The following is a 17,099-nucleotide window of genomic DNA, read 5'->3' on the forward strand; positions in this document are numbered from 1 at the left end:
AATGCCAAACAAATGTTCGTTTGTGGGGCATGCCATATGCTCTGAATGCATGGATCTACGAATGTGCATCTCAGGTGCCTTCTGAAATTGCTGTAAGAGTGGGCCATCAAATTTCCAAAATTTTTAATTGGCGTGTTGTTGCCATCAATCTAAAATTTGAGACCTTCATGTCTACCATCTTCAGTGAGGTATATTTCATGAAATCATTTTCATAATTGTAGAAAATGAACATACCATCTCCTGCTTATTTAATGTACTTAAAGATTATTCATGTATGCACTGACTCATTATACATAACATTTAAGATACATTCTATAGTCTTGCCTTTGATACAATAGAATTTGTTCTGATACATATGATTCCTCTCATGATTTTTTTTGCAGTATCAATGCTCCAATATTGTGTCATCTCAAGATGAAATTAAATCTCTTTTCATTCCTGGCAGTGAACATCATTATGAAGCTGATACATCAGCTGCCAAGGTTAAATTTACAGAATCTCAAGAAGTCCCCAAATCTGAGGACTTTTTAATAAAATCACCCGCAGAATTACTAAGAAGATCCAGTCATATTGCTGATACATCTTCTCCACCTCCTCCCAAAAGAATGAAGACTACTCCTGATAACAAACCCATTCAAGTAGAAAAAGCTAACATGCATAAGGATGTCATACTACCAAATCCATCAAAAAGGTCTATTTCTACTTCTATAGAACCTGCGGCAAAGTCAGGGGTAGGCGGTGAATCTTCCGGTCATTCGGATTAAATTATTCATGTGGAATTCAAAGCATTAAAGAAGTCTATAAAGAAGTCTCTAAAAAAATACGTAAGTTATTACTATAAGAACTAAGACACACAATATACTTTTAATAAGTTGATACATTATGTTTTTTCATATTATTGTATTAAGGTTGACCAGAAGTTCAAGCGATTAAAGAATAAAATTGATTCAAATTACACTGATAATTTAAAAGCCATGAATAATATAGTGCACCACATGACTGGCATATCATTTCCAATTAAAAAGTAGATTTTGTTCAACCATTCCATGTGGTGAAAGAACAACAAGCACCTACTATATTGGAGGAGCAGAATGATCCAAATAAATCTGATCTCCCTCCAGAAAATATCTAATCTCATGTCCAGGAAGATATTAAGGTAGATACATCACGTAATTATTGATATTTATATTTTAATATACTTTTAAACTACTGAATATATTTTATTTTCATCTATCAGATATTTAATTGTCATTGTATTTATCATTCTCATAAGTATATGTTATTATATTTGTAGGAAGCAGAACCATCCAACAAGATACAAGAGGTGGATGATGTATCTGGGCATAACACTGTATCAGATGCTGCAGAATATATGCAATAGCATGTTTCAACTGATACATTAAAGATAATGTATCAGAACCAATCATATTACCAAGCTGATGCTTCATAGCTATTGTACCTGCTAAACCTGTGATGCTATATAGATCTTGATATATTTCATGCTCATATATCATAAGTAAATGTCTTTATATTTACAAGAAGCAGAACCATCCAATATGATACAACAGGTGGATGATGTATCAGAACACAACATTGTATCAGATGTTGCAGAATCTCTTGATTATTATGTTTCAACTGATATATTAAAGGTAATGTATCAGAACCAAAGTTATAATTAATCTGATGCTACATAGCTCTTGTATCTGCTAAACATGTGATGCTATATGGATCTTGATACATTTTATGCTCATATCTCATAAGTAAATGTTATTATGTTTTGAAGGTAGTTGAACCATCCAACATGATACAAGAGGTGGATGATGTATTAGAACACAATATTGTATCAGATGCTGCAGAATCTTTTCAACAACATGCTTCAACTAATAAATTGATGGTAATTTATCAAAACCAAAGTTATTAAAGATAATGTATTATTTCAGTAGTCATTTTCTTAAATAATTGTTGTTATTACATTTGTAGGAATCAGAACCATCATTTATTCCACAACAATCAAAGGATGTATCAGCACAACAGATGGAATCAACTAGAGGAGATCATTTTCAAGTGATTGTTTATTCTGATACATTAAAGGTAATGCATCAGATCAATTATTGTGATACATTAAATATTAATAAGTTTAGTATTGATGTTATACATTAAATTTAGAATAATGCCATTTTTGATAAGACTGATCAATATGAAGAGCATGTTGAGCAGATTGATAAAGAAAAAATCAATCTAAGTGTATCGATAATATTCCTCAATTGTATCTGATTCATTAAATTTAGTACAGTTTTTATACTAAAGTCATAACATTTTCATAATTCTTAAAAAATAGGATTCCACAATTTCAATCTCGATATCGTCCGAAACTCGAGAGGTGATAGATTCTCTAATATCCTAACTTCCATTACCAGTCACGCCATTGACTGCCATTAGTCATGATCAAGTAGTTAAGGATGAATTTTTACTATGTGGTAGCCAGCTACCTACCACTCTTCCATCAAAACCCAATGCATTGCCAGATGATGCGAAGACACCTCTTCCAAGGAGTAGGCTGCCTTCTAAGATCTTACAATCACCATATCTAACAAAATTTAGGTCGAGTGAAAAGGATAAGGAAAAAATGACATTTGTTAGGCATCAAACACACCCTTTTGAAGGTTTTGGTATATGCTATCAGCCCCCAACTGAGCTCACCTGGGGATACACCCAATGGATAGATAAAGGACTATTAAAATCGCATGCCAATAAGTAAGTATAATATTTACAACTTATATCAACACAAGATATTTATTATATATGTTCTGTCATTTTAATATAAGTTTTCATTCAGAAAATCAAAGGAGGAACATTACAAATCTAAGTTCTCTTCATTTGGATTTGAAAAAATGGACTTTGTAGTGACATTTCATCAACATAAGAACTGGTTCTACCTTATGTCACAGCCGAACATATGCTAGAATGATGAGGTAATCATTTATTGATAGAGCATCTGTTACATGTCAAACACAATATCTGATATATAAATACTATGTATCAGATACATCCAGTACAACAGTTTCTACTATGTTTAGTAACAATGTATTAGTTGTATGACTAATACTTTCTTAAATGTGCAGCACATTGATGTAATATTTTACTACATTCGAAAGAAATCTAAGATGCAGTTGGGCAATCGGTATCAATACACAACAACAAACTGTATCTTCAAAATTTTTATCGAATCTGCTCACACAAAATACTATCACATTCCACCTGACATTTCTACCCAAGAAGATATGGAAAGGGCATCTATTGTAGCTCATCACGAGAGATCTGTAAAGAACATAATAAGAGGTTTTTCAATACCCGCAGGGTTGCCCTAGCATTTGGTAGATGAGGTATACATCCCGGTAAATTGTGATATGGACTTTCATTGGATTCTGACAGTAGTTGTGTTGAAACAGAGGTTGATACGCGTCTATGATTCATCATCTAGAAGAAGAAGTAGCAACCCTTCCCCAGAGATTCAAAAGATAGCAGTAATGCTACCTACATACCTTTACGATAGTGATTTTTTGAGAAGTTTGAACGTACTGATTGGTCATCGCTTAATTCATACAAGGAAAAATCAATCGGTAACATGCTTGAAGTACATCACTCCTTTGGTATTGAATATATTGAAGGAATTGTGCAACAAGGAAGCGATAGCTTGTGAGTATTAACAAATATGCATATTTAAATTATTACCGTGTCAAATTTAAATTTTTTTAAAGTTGTGTATTCATTTTTTTGCAGGGATTGTGGTGTTTTCATCACTATTTTTGCTGAATATCTTAGTGATGGAATTTTTATTCCAACTACTGGATTACATGTCAAATTCTTCCGTTCAAGATATGCCTCACTATTGTGGAAGTATGATTATCGGAAGGCCAAGGATGGTTATGTTAGCGACAATGACAATCCAAAAAAATCTAAGAGAGATTTCATATTTCCTGGTCAAGGAGAACCGATGGACGTTGAGTAGTTTTTTTAAAAATTTTATAGTAGTAGAATGTACAATTATGTTTTTGCACCAATAGTAAATATTTTTTTTGGCTATTCAACAATTTAGCATATTTTTAAGTTTTTCTCATATTTATGTATCATATTCTGATTTATCAAACTTGAATGCTTCTGAGACGTTTTATTTATTTATCAGGTTTTTATTTATCAATCGTTAATACTTATGATATATGTTGTTTTTGTATCATATTCTCATGTATCAAAATTAATTGCTTCTGACACATCTACTTTATGTATCAGATTGTAATATATCAAAATTTAATGATTCTGATACATCTATATTTATGTATCAGAATCTCATGCATCAATCTTTACAGCTTCTGATACATATTGTTTATGCATCAAATTGTAATATATCAAGATTTAGAGCTTTTAATACATCTAGATTATGTTTCAGATTTTTATATATCAAGATATAATAATTCTCATACATCTACATTTATGTACCGGTTTATCACGTATCAAGCTTTACAACTCTTGATACATCCACTTTATGTATTAGATTCTCATGTATGAAGCTATAATACTTCTGCTTTATTCACATTTATGTATCAGATTATCATGTTTCAAGCTTTACAGCTCTTGATACATCTACAACCTATACAATACAATATGTTATGTATCAACCACAATTCAGTTGAAAACTAATACAATAACCTTTAAAGTATCAATCCTTAATACGTCGAATGTTTATGTATCCGCTATTCTCATGTATCATATTCGAAATTACTATCAATACCAAGTAACTTACAATGAAAATAATTACCAACCATCCATGTATCAATTATTGATATTCAATTACTATTCTGGTTAATTGATATATGTATCAAATACAACCCACACTGTAAAAAAAACTATGTAGATGTAAGGACATGATCCAAATAGAATATATTCTAGCATAACAAAATATCATTTCTCTTTGGGAATGAAATTACAAGTCTTTCTGTTGTGGCCTTCATGGCCACAACGACTACAAGAATTTGTGCTTGTTCTTATCTTCTCACTAGAGTACTTTTTTCTTCCTTTCTTTGATCTTTCTGGCATCCTTTTGTATCTTGGTGGCAAGACGAACTCTTCTAAAATTTCTTTCGAATTAGACAATCTTTCTTATTTGGCATTGGAGCCATTAGCAATTCATAAGTATTTTCTAACGCCTCTGGTTTGTAGTAATCAGAACAGTATGGGTGCATGTGTGTAATGTTCTTGCTCTTCAACACTGTAATTGCGTGTGGATATGGTATCTCGCCTAGTTGAAACCTGCCACAATTGCATGTTTTTCTTTCAAGACACACAATGTATCTTATACCTGACTCATAAACAGAATAAAGATATTCTGATGAAGCAATAACCTGTAGTAAATAATTATCACAAATATGTATCAGAACTGATGTATCAAATACAGAATTGATGTATCAGAACTGATGTATCAGGAAATAATGATCACAGGAAATACAGAACTGGTGTATCATATAGCTATGTATCAAGTAGATATCTACTTAAAAAAATAACTGATGTGTACCTTCATTCTCGAACACTTCATTATGTTTGATACTAGGATATCTTCGAATTTCCTACCCAAAGTATGTTTTGTATAAGCTGCTATTTCCCTATTTTTGCAGTTCCAAGCACCAAATAACATTCTCGTTTTCTCCAAAAAGTCAATTATAGGCAGCTCTCGTACTTCAACAAGACATCCATTGATATATTTTACGATGGTAGAAGTCATCATTCTCCCCTGTTGATAGTTGCATAAACTCTCGACCACTTTTTGTACTCCGTATTTTTTAAATATTATGTCACCTGGTGATTAATTTTTTCAACTTTTGTCATTAATTTTTTGAATTCGTCTTTTCGGTATGCCTTGGCCATCGAGTAGAAGAGGTCACTTAGTACAACTTTTTTCCTCCTGTAGTTAGTACACATATTTTTCTATATATGCCATATGTATGCAAAGTGAGCGACATTGGGAAATACCATGTTTACACTCTTAATTATGCTTTCGTTCCTATTTGATAAAACACACATATTGTCCCTCTCACCAAATGCATTTTTAAAGTTCTGGAAAAATTATGTCCCTGATGAATTATTTTATGTATTAACAACACCATACGCCAATGGCAATATGCAACCTAAAAAAATATTAATAGCGATAACATATTTATTAGAATTCATCAGATTCACAGCAACTGTGTCAAATGAGATGATACAATGGTATTCAATATATAACAGTAACAAAAAGTAAGACCTGCCCCATCAAGTGTGCTAGATGATACAAATGTCCCTTTATAAGGTCCATCAAGATGAGCACCGTCAACAATAACTATAGGTCGACAAAACTGAAACCCCCTCATCAATGGCCTTAACGCTATGAATAGATACATGGACTCATCAGTTGGTGACTTGTGCATACTTATGTACAAATTTGGATATACGGTTTTTAGTATATGTATGTATACAGGCAGCTGTCTATATCCATCAGCAGGTTTCCCCCTTAATATCTCCAAAGCATGTACTTTTGCATGTCATGCTTGTTGAAAGGTAATATCAATTCCATACGTTGCTTTAATATCCTCTCGTATATCATTGGGGGTATGAATTCTTTTATGATTAACCAATTTAGGTGTCGTGAATGCACTTAAAAAAGCCTTTGTAGCATGAACTTTGTTGAATATCGTATCTCTTAATTCACATGAATGTTCACTATTGAAATATCTCACTTTGAATATATCGGATTTTTTCCAACAAGATGCTTTCATTCTCCAACAACAGTCATCTGAATAACATATTAACACATAACTACATAATTTTAGAAAAAACAATTAACATGTATCAGATATACTTAGTATGTATCAGTATGTATCGTGAATATAAACAATAAAATTAACTTTACAAAATCAACAGTATATCTGGAAAAAGTATTGAACTGAGTTATATACATAATATTATGATGTATCATGACAGGTAAAATAATAAAAAATATTAACCCGTATCAGATACACAGAGATTCTTATGTATCTGATACATTCTTACAACAATTTTTTTAAATGTTGTACTTGATACATAATACTTAGTATGTATCAGTATGTATCATGAATATAAACCAGCAAAATTAACTCTACAAAATCAACAGTATATCTGGAAAAAATATTGAAATTAATTGTATACATAATGTTATGATGTATCATGACAGATAAAATTAAAAAAAATATCAACCTATATCAGATACACAAAGATTGTTACGTATCTGATACATTCTGAAAGTAAGTTTTTGAGTTGTTGTACTTGATACATAATACTTAGTATGTATTAGTATGTATCATGAATATTAACCAATAAAAATTAACTCTACAAAATCAGATTTCCAAATTCAGCAAATGCAAATACCTTTTACTGTCAGATCTTTTAACTTTGAAATTGAATCCATTATCAATTTTATTTGGCCATTAAATTAACTAGTATTGCTTTGTCCTTATACAATTGATTCTCCTTTACTTCCACACCATTTGTATCAGTTATGTAGTTAGTCACATCAAATTCCGGTATATAACAAGCTGCAGCATTACCAGATTTCACTAAACCAAAAATTTGTGACTCATTCATGTTTGATTCGGCACAAACAATTTCTCCAGATGTAGCATCGAATGTTTGTAACTCATGTCTCTTTCTATCAGATGTTGTTATGCATAGGGGATACTTTACGAATCCCGGCTTGTTCTTTTTCAACTCTATATAAAGATTAACACCCATATCATTACGAATAATCATTGGCGACGCGTTACCTTGAACTATGTATTGGATTTTAATATGTTTTACTGATTCATCTATGGTCAATTCAGCAGCTATTGTTGCTTTTAGAGTTGAGTACGATACATTGTCGCCCACTACGATTCCATCACTTTTGTATAGTTCATAACTCACCTCGGATTGCCAAACTCCAGAATATTTCAGTAGTATCGCGATATTCATCTTGATTCGCTTGATGAAACTCAAACTTTGAATTGAATTTTTTGTTAGAACTTATGCTCTGAGTTTTCCTTCATAGTCAAAACTATTTCTTTTTTAAAGGATTTTTTGCCTTAATTAGCATGGTAATTGATTGAAACAACCAATCATAGCTTGAATTACATTAGTACTCATAAATAACCCAACAACATTAATTGTTTTACACCCAAAATCTGATGTATCAGCATAGTAAGTAATGTATTAGAAATTTGAAAAAAAAAAGAGAAAATCGGATAATTTAAGAAAAATGATGGATACATTGTAATTAGGCCTTTTCACTATGGAATTTAGCTAAAGTTTACTATGTTATATATATAAACTAATATACTTACCTTAGATTTTACTCTGTCATCTAACATGATTTCGGTAAATAATAGTGCCACCTAAAAAATACTAATGAAGAATAATGTTGTTATAACATAATTGGAAAAAAAAGGACAAAATATCAAAAAAATAATAATATTATTTCGCTACTTTTTCTGTATCTTTTCTAATAATAAATAACTTTAAAATATACATATATGTTAATGCGATTTTTCACTTTTAAAATATATTTTTTTAGAAATAGTAAAAAGATATTAACTGAGTTAATATTCACAAAATATCTATTAAGCTATAAAATAAAATTTATAAGTAATACAAAATTATACTACATAAACGTACCTTTAAATTTCTCTCGTTTAAATCAACAGCAAAGGCATGTGCTTACTTCCATATTGTGTAGTTTATGTGCTATCAACTAAAAGAGGCAATAAATAAGATGAACATAAGAAGTTGTTGATTGAATCACAAATAAAATAGATATGCCTAGAAAGTATATTCAAATCTTATCCTAAGATTAATGTTTAATATTACTTGCAGCCTCAATTGCATAATTAGAACGTCATTATGAAAATTAATATAAAAACTCAACAAACTAAAGTTGAATAAAAAGGAGAAAATTCCAGACATGTTGAAGAATTGTAAAATAAACTGAACAATGCAATAAAAATAGTGATATCTATTTTTATAAGCAATGAAAGAAGAAGGTAGAATTATGTGTTTATATAAAAATCTAATAATTATGGTCAATGAATTCTATATACTACAAAACAAGAAAGAGGAAAAAAGCAAATATGTTTATAAACTAAAAATCCGATGTCATATAGAGTTGTTGTTTATTTAGAATCCTAATTATGGATACTACGAAAAAAGAAAGATGTACGAATCTAATAATAAAGAAAATATTATTTGGATATTTAAAATCCTATGTAATATAGAATTGTGTTTATTTAAAATCATTATTATGATTGATGTATATTTGTCCAGCAAAATGATATTATTTTTATTTAAATTGATTTCATATTTCGAATATGACGTTTATAAATGGAAATTCAACCATTACCTATAGAAAAGAATATTTTTTGAATTTGAGTTAATTTTAAAATCTTAAATATTAAAAAATAATTAAATAACATTGTAAATGACTATTTTGTCTACTATAGAATAAAAGAAAAAATTCTCAATTTATAAAAGTTCAAAAATATTTCCTCCAAAAAGGAGATACTTCAATATGGATTTTTTTATTTTTATTCCATAAATACCAAAATACATGGGTTCATAAACTAAACCTATACGAATGTGGCCTCATTATTATACAAACAATGATTTCATTAGCAACTTTTTTTTCCTTGTTATTTAACCAAAAAAATTAATCTTAGAGTACAACTAATTTTATGAGACTTAGTTTACCTTAAATAATTTTCTTTGCACTGTCTTAGAATAAAATTAGTTTTAGAAGACTTCTATATCAAATAACCTTCTTGTATTTTTATTTTTTATTTTTTTGTCATTAGAAATTTTATTCTTACTCAATAATTATATAATAATTGAAGGAAAATGATGAAAAAACGTTTTGTCTAAAGCAAATTCTTTTAATTAAGGGCAAAAAATTCAATCAATATTTTAAGAATATTCATGCTTTTAATATAGTATAGATAGATAGATATAGATATAGATAGATATATAAATATAAATATGAAGATAGTTTCCATTCCACACAGAGCTTATTTCAACACGTGGTGAAACTAATTAATTAAATTATCATATTTTTATTACAATTACATAATATTATAATTACTAATTTCCAGATCATAAGAAGTCATACTTCAAGAACTCTAGTAAGGCCCGGTTGTTGCTATTTCCAGCGCAAAGAGATTTGCTTTGACCCACAACGAATATTTATGATACTAATTTATAAGTAAACTTTACCTAAACTTTACCTAAATTCATAATGGAAAAGTCTAATTACTATACATCCCTCATTCTATCAAAATTATCCGATTTCCCCTTTTTTTTCAATTTTTCTGATACATTAATGATGTATCTGATACATCAATTTATCTGTAGAATAATTAATGAAGATCATCTATTTATGGATAGTATCTTAATATAAGGTATGATTGGTTCTTTAAATCAATTACTGATCTAATTAATGGGATTAATTTGGTTAAAAAAAATAACGGTTGTGTACATGAAGATTCAAAGCCAAAAAACAGAGCATAAATTCGAACCAAATTCGATTTCAATTTTTTTTTTCAGTTTTGCTGATACATAAGTTATGTATCCGATACATCAACTTTAGATGTAGAATACTTAATGCATATCAGCTATTTATGGTTAGTATCTTAATGTAAGTTATGATTGGTTATTTAATTGAATCACTGATCTAATTAATGAGATTAATTTGTTAAAAAAAGCAATTGTTATGTTCATGAAGATTCAAGCCAAAAAACAGAGCATCGTATCGAATGAAAAAAATAGAGCATCAATTCAAATCGAAGTCGATTTCAATTATTTTTTCAGTTTTGCTGATACATAAGTTATGTATCTGATACATCAACTTTAGCTATAGAATAGTTAATGAACATCAGCTATTTATGGATAGTAGATTGAGATAAGGTATGATTGGCTCTTTATATCAATTACTGATCTAATTAATGAGATTAATTGGTTAAAGAAGGCGACAGTTATGTACATGAATTTTGAAGCCAAAAATCAGAGCATCGACTCCAAGGAAAACAACAGAGCATCAATTCAAAACAAACTTCACGTTTCATCAATTAATCGATATGAATATCCCGATACTACTGAGACATTCTGGAGTTTGGCAATCCGATGTTAGTTATGAATAATACAAAAGTGATGGAATCGTTGTCGGTGACAATGTATCTTACTCAAATCTAAAAGCAGCAATCACTGCTGAATTGAGTGTGGATGAATCAGAGAAAAATATTGAAATCCGATACATAGTTGAAGGTAACTCATCGTCAATATATATTCGTAATGATATGGGTGTTAATCTTTACATAGAGTTGAAGAAGAAAGAGCCTGGTTTCGTAAATTATCCCATGTTCATATCAAGCTCTGATATAAAAAGATGTGAGATAAAATCATTCGACAGTACATCTGGAGCAATCGCTTGTGCCGAATCAAACGCGAATGAGTCCCAAATTTTTGGTTTAGAAGAATCTGGTAATGTTGCAAATTTTTATATAGCAGAATTGGATTTGACGAACTACATAGCTGATACAAATAGTGCGGAAGTGAAGGAGAATCAATTCTATAAGGACAAAGCAACTCTAGTTGACGTAATGACCAAATACAAAATCAATAATGAATTTAATTTCAAGGTTAAAAGATCCGACAGTAAAAGGTATGCGCATATTCTGCATTTGAAAATTTTGGTTTTGGATATTATCAAACGGTATGTATGAGATACATATGAATGTGTGTATCTGATACATGCTTAAAAAAATTATTTTTTCCTGTCATGATACATCAAAACTCTATTTCTGTAACTCAGTTAAAAATGATGGTAGTTATACTGTTAAAAAATATTATTGTCAGTATGTATCAGATTCATATGACTCTGTGTATCTGATGCATGTTTGTTTTTTGTTCATGATACATACTAAGAAACATGTATCAAGAATGTCACTTTGTTTGGTGATATTACATATGAAAAAATATTGATATGATACATGTCATTTTTTTTATATAAAAATACAGTTATGTGTTAGTATGCTTTTCAGACGGCTGTTGTTGGAGAATGAAAGCTTCATGTTGGAAAAAATCCGATATATTCAAAGTTAGATATTTCAATAGTGAACATTCATATGCACTGAGAGATAGGATTTTCAACAAAGTTCATGCTACAAAGGCTTTTGTTAGTGCATTCACAGAATCTAAATTAGTTAATCATAAGAGAATTCTCACCCCTAATGATATATGAGAGGATATTAAATCAGCGTATGGAATTGCTATTACCTATCAATAGGCATGACGTTCAAAAGAGCATGCTTTGGAGATGTTAAGGGGAAAACCTGCTGATGGATATAGACAGCTGCCTATATACATACATATGCTAAAAACCGTATATCCAAATTTGTACATAAGTATCCACAAGTCATCAACTGATGAGTTCATGTATTTGTTCATAGCGTTAAGGCCCTTGATGAGGGGGTTTCAGTTTTGTCGACCAGTAGTTGTTATTGACGGTGCGCATCTTGATGGACCTTATAAAGGGACGTTTGTATCAGCTAGCACACTTGATGGGGCAGGTATTAATTGACTAAGGTTATAATTATCGATAGTGATTAGTGAATATAATAATAGTTGATGACGATTATTGGAAATCACGAGTAATGGTGATGACAAGTGATTTGGTGATTAGCGATAGTGTTGGTTGTGGTTGGGATGAGGATGGTGGTTGTGGATGGTAGGCGGTGGTGATAGTTGTGGCTGAAACAGTGGTTGCGGGTGGTGAGTGAAAGTAGATGGAGTAGCGGTGAACGGTCATTTTTGTACAAATTCTTAAATAGACATCTTAATGATATTAATATTAAGACTTTGTTATAAATCTAAATCATTAGACTCATTAAGTGATTGTAAAATAAGAAAAAATAAACGCATTTAATGATTAGATTCAACCCTCGAAAATGGACTGAATAATTGAAATATGAATGATTAAGATTAAGACATTCATTAAGTGCAATTAAATTGTAACGACCCATTAGATCATTTTGAGAACTGAAGCTTTTTATTTCATAAAAGACTCATTCCGTAAAGTTTTAATGGGTATTTTGGACTAATTGACAACCATAGTTATTTAGTTGGGGGGTAAATTTAAATAACCAATTAATTAATGGGCTAAAGTGGTAATTTATTTAATATCCTATACCACTTGTTCAATACATATAAAAATATATTAATGGGATTTAGCTTTTATTTATTTATTAATTCATGATTAGTTGCCATAATTAATTAGAAAAGAAAAGAAGGAGAAAAGAACGAAGTAAAAACTTACCTCAGCCGCACAAAAGCACGTCATATTCAGGCGAGTTTCAACATGATTTTACTACAGGCGGTAGTTGATTCTTTTGCTTATTAATGGCTAAGGTATATAATCTATTAAATAGCATTATTCTATTAGTTAGAAGGGAATTGAGTTGCAAATATTATTTTGCCGTCATATTGATTCTTAAGAATTAAGAACAACAGTTAATGGGAACTATAATTTTTTTTTAATGAAGCCAGTGCTTACTGTGATGATTACATTACTAATTGAAGATTCTACATATATAGTTATTTTATTTATTTCTTTTACTTATCTTTTTCGTTTTTTTTCCAGAATTTCAAATCCTTTTTTTTTGTTTTACTCAATTCGGTGATGGAATATTTTATATAGTAACTAAAGTTTTGCTATATTAGGAATTAATTTTAGGTGTATTATATTATATAAATATCATTAGATTTATGATATTGGAGGAATTGAGGTTTAACCCTAGGCTTGAGTTTTAGGAAATTATTTATAAATTTAGGTGAGCTTTTGGGTCTAGGCTAGATGTATAGTGATATGGATGTCTACATACTAGTTTACTTACGAATATTGTATAATTGATAGATTGGAAACGTGAGGCTTTGAAGAAGGGAAAGACATTCGTGAATTAGCTTGGTTGGATTCGGTTCTTCGGTTGAGGTAGGTTATGATTTTATTCTACATCATAGATAGACTCTTAATAGTGATTGATATTCATGGAGTAATATGTGTGAAGTTTACTATGCATTTAATTGTTGTGGTTTGGATGGTTGATATGTTATTGTAATTGGTCTAAAATCTCGAGGCCATGAAATCCATAATCTTGAACTTGCCTTATCAAAAATGGTGTCTTGAATAAAGAAGGCTTGATGAAATATTGTTAATGAAGGGGAATATAATCATAAGGAATGATAAATTAATTACATTTGGATCGGGTGTCACGTTCTGACATGGTATATTTTGATCGGATGTCACGTTCCGACACAATATATTTGGATCGGGTGTCACGTTCCGACACGGTATATTTGGATCGGGTGTCACGTTCCGGCACGGTAATATTAAAGGGAAATAAATTAAAATTACTTAATGCTACCCAATCTCCAAAAACTCATATTTCAAAGAGTATGGTGTGGAGGCTTGAGTCCTCATGTGTGATCTTGATATTCTTGATCGGTTATGTAATTGTTCGTTAGTTGCCACCTGTTAAGTGTTGTTGTTGATTTCCCACTATTATTTTATGTATATTGATTTCTATTTTGAGTCGACCGATGATACCTACTCAGTACATGTTGTTCTGTACTGACCCCTACTTGTATCTTTTCTTGTTTTATTTTGTGGAGTGCAGCGAGTGTTCCACAGACTTCGACTCGACCTCAGCTCTAGTCAGTCTGAAGATCATCGGATTTCAGGGTGAGCTATCCTTCTAGCTCGTGATGGATTCTCTCGGTTATGGCATAGTGTCTTTAGTTTTTGGACACATTTTGTTATTTGTTCATTTTGGTGCTTGATATTTCCAGACTTAGTTTTAGAATTTAGATATCCTTTATGTGATGACTTTCAGATTTTGGGGAACGTCAAGTAATAGATTTTAGTGGCTTTTGTTATTTTTGACTTTAATAAGATTGAGCTTCCGCAGTATTATCGTGATTTATAAGTTGAATCGTTAATGTAAGTTGGGGTTTGTATCGTTGGTTCTCCCACCTAGAAGGTTAAGTGTGGGTGCCACTCACGGCCCAGTTTGGGTCGTGATAAACTTGGTATCAGAGCTTTAGGTTCATCGATCTCATCACACAAGGACAGGTCTAGTAGAGTCTTGCGGAACGGTACGGGGATGCCTTTACTTTTCTTCGAGAGACTATAGGACTTTAGGAAAACTCCATTCCTTCTTTATTTCGTGCTATTACTTGAATCCAATTGGTATCTAGGTGATACAAATTGGTATCTGACCTTCTTCACTTTACTTTCGCAGATGGTTAGAACTAGAGCAACAAGAGCACCTGAGCCAGCCGTTGGGGCTGTAGGCAGAGGAAGAGTAGCAACGAGAGGCCGTGGTAGAGGTCGCGGAAGAAAGCCCACCAGAGGCAGGGTCCAAACAGCTGGGCCAGCCAGGGAAAGAGCAGCGACCCCTCCGCTGGCTGATGAGGTAGTTAGAGATGATGTTGAGGTGGAGGAGGAGCAGGTTCATGAGAGGGAAGCACCACCCCAGCCTACTCCAGAGATGATCCACCAGGTTCTCACCTATCTTAGTGGGTTATCCGATCAGGGACAAGCTCCCCCAGCACCTCATATTCTAGGAGTTCAACATGCAGCTGTTATGGCTCCCTGCATGACTGCGTCTTTGAGGACAAGCATGTTTCCTCAATTAACTGCGGGGTCGGTAATGACAAGTGACCAGCATGATCTCTTTGTTAAGTTCTTGAACTTGAAACCCCCAATCTTCAGGGGTACTGAATCTGAGGATGCCTATGATTTCCTTGTTGATTGTCATGAGCTGCTTCATAAAATGGATATAGTAGAGCGATTTGGTGTTGAGTTTGTGACATACTAGTTTTAAGGAGACGCCAAAATGTGGTGGCAGTCTCACGTGGAGTGCCGACCAGCAAAGGCACCACCTATGACCTGGGCAACCTTTTCTGACTATTTTATAGAGAAGTATATTCCCCGGACCTTGAGGGACAGAAGGAGAGACGAGTTCCTGAATATAGAGCAGGGGAGGATGTCTGTTGCCGCTTATGAGGCCAAGTTTCGTGCCTTAGCCAGATATGCTACTCAGCTTTGCTTCAGTCCAGGGGAGCGAATTCGCCGCTTTGTGAAGGGATTGAGGTCAGATTTGCGAATCCCAGCTTTACAGGTTGCTGCTTCAGCAAAATCCTTTTAGGAAGTGGTTGATTTTGTGATAGAGGTAGAGGGGGTCAAGCTAGATAACTTCACTAAAGAGACAACATTCAAGAAGTTTCGTAAAGGAGGTGAGTTTATTGGTTCTTACTCCAGAGGGCAAAGTTCTGGAGATTATTCGACCCGTCCTATTCATTCTTCATTGCAAGTTTCAGATGGAGGTCCGTTAAAGACTAGTCAGCCTTTTTATAACTTTGGGGGTTATCTTTAGTCTTCTTCGTCTTCACAAAGACCCACTCTTGATCCTAAAACTTGTTACGGATGTGGTGAGCCTGGACATATCAGAAAATATTATCCAAGGCAGAGTCAGGTTTGGCATAATCAGGGTTATAGAGTCCCAGCAGTTAGAGGTGGAGGCGACGGCTATGGTAGGGGTCGTTATTCTAGAGGACGTGGTGGCCAAGGTCGTGGTGGTCGCCAGTCCGGCCGGGGTAGCGGGCAGGTTGGAACTACTGGAGTACAGCCCGGCAAGGGAATTAGTCAGACAGGTGACAGAGTCCATTGTTATGCTTTCCCTGGGAGGTCAGAGGCAGAGGCATCCAATGCTGTTATCACAGGTACTCTTCTGGTCTGCGATAGCTTGGCTTTCGTATTGTTTGATCCTGGATCCACATTTTCTTATGTATCTTCCGCATTTGCTGATGGACTTGATTTACATTGAGACTTACTTGATATGCCTATTCGTGTTTCTACACCTGTTGGTGAGTCTGTGCTAGTTGAGAAAGTGTATAGGTCTTGTCTTGTGACTTTTGTTGGGAGCAGAACTTATGTAGATTTGATTATTCTGGAGATGGTT

The sequence above is a fragment of the Solanum dulcamara genome, chromosome 6, assembly GCF_947179165.1.
Source record: "Solanum dulcamara chromosome 6, daSolDulc1.2, whole genome shotgun sequence".
Lineage (NCBI taxonomy): Eukaryota > Viridiplantae > Streptophyta > Magnoliopsida > Solanales > Solanaceae > Solanum > Solanum dulcamara.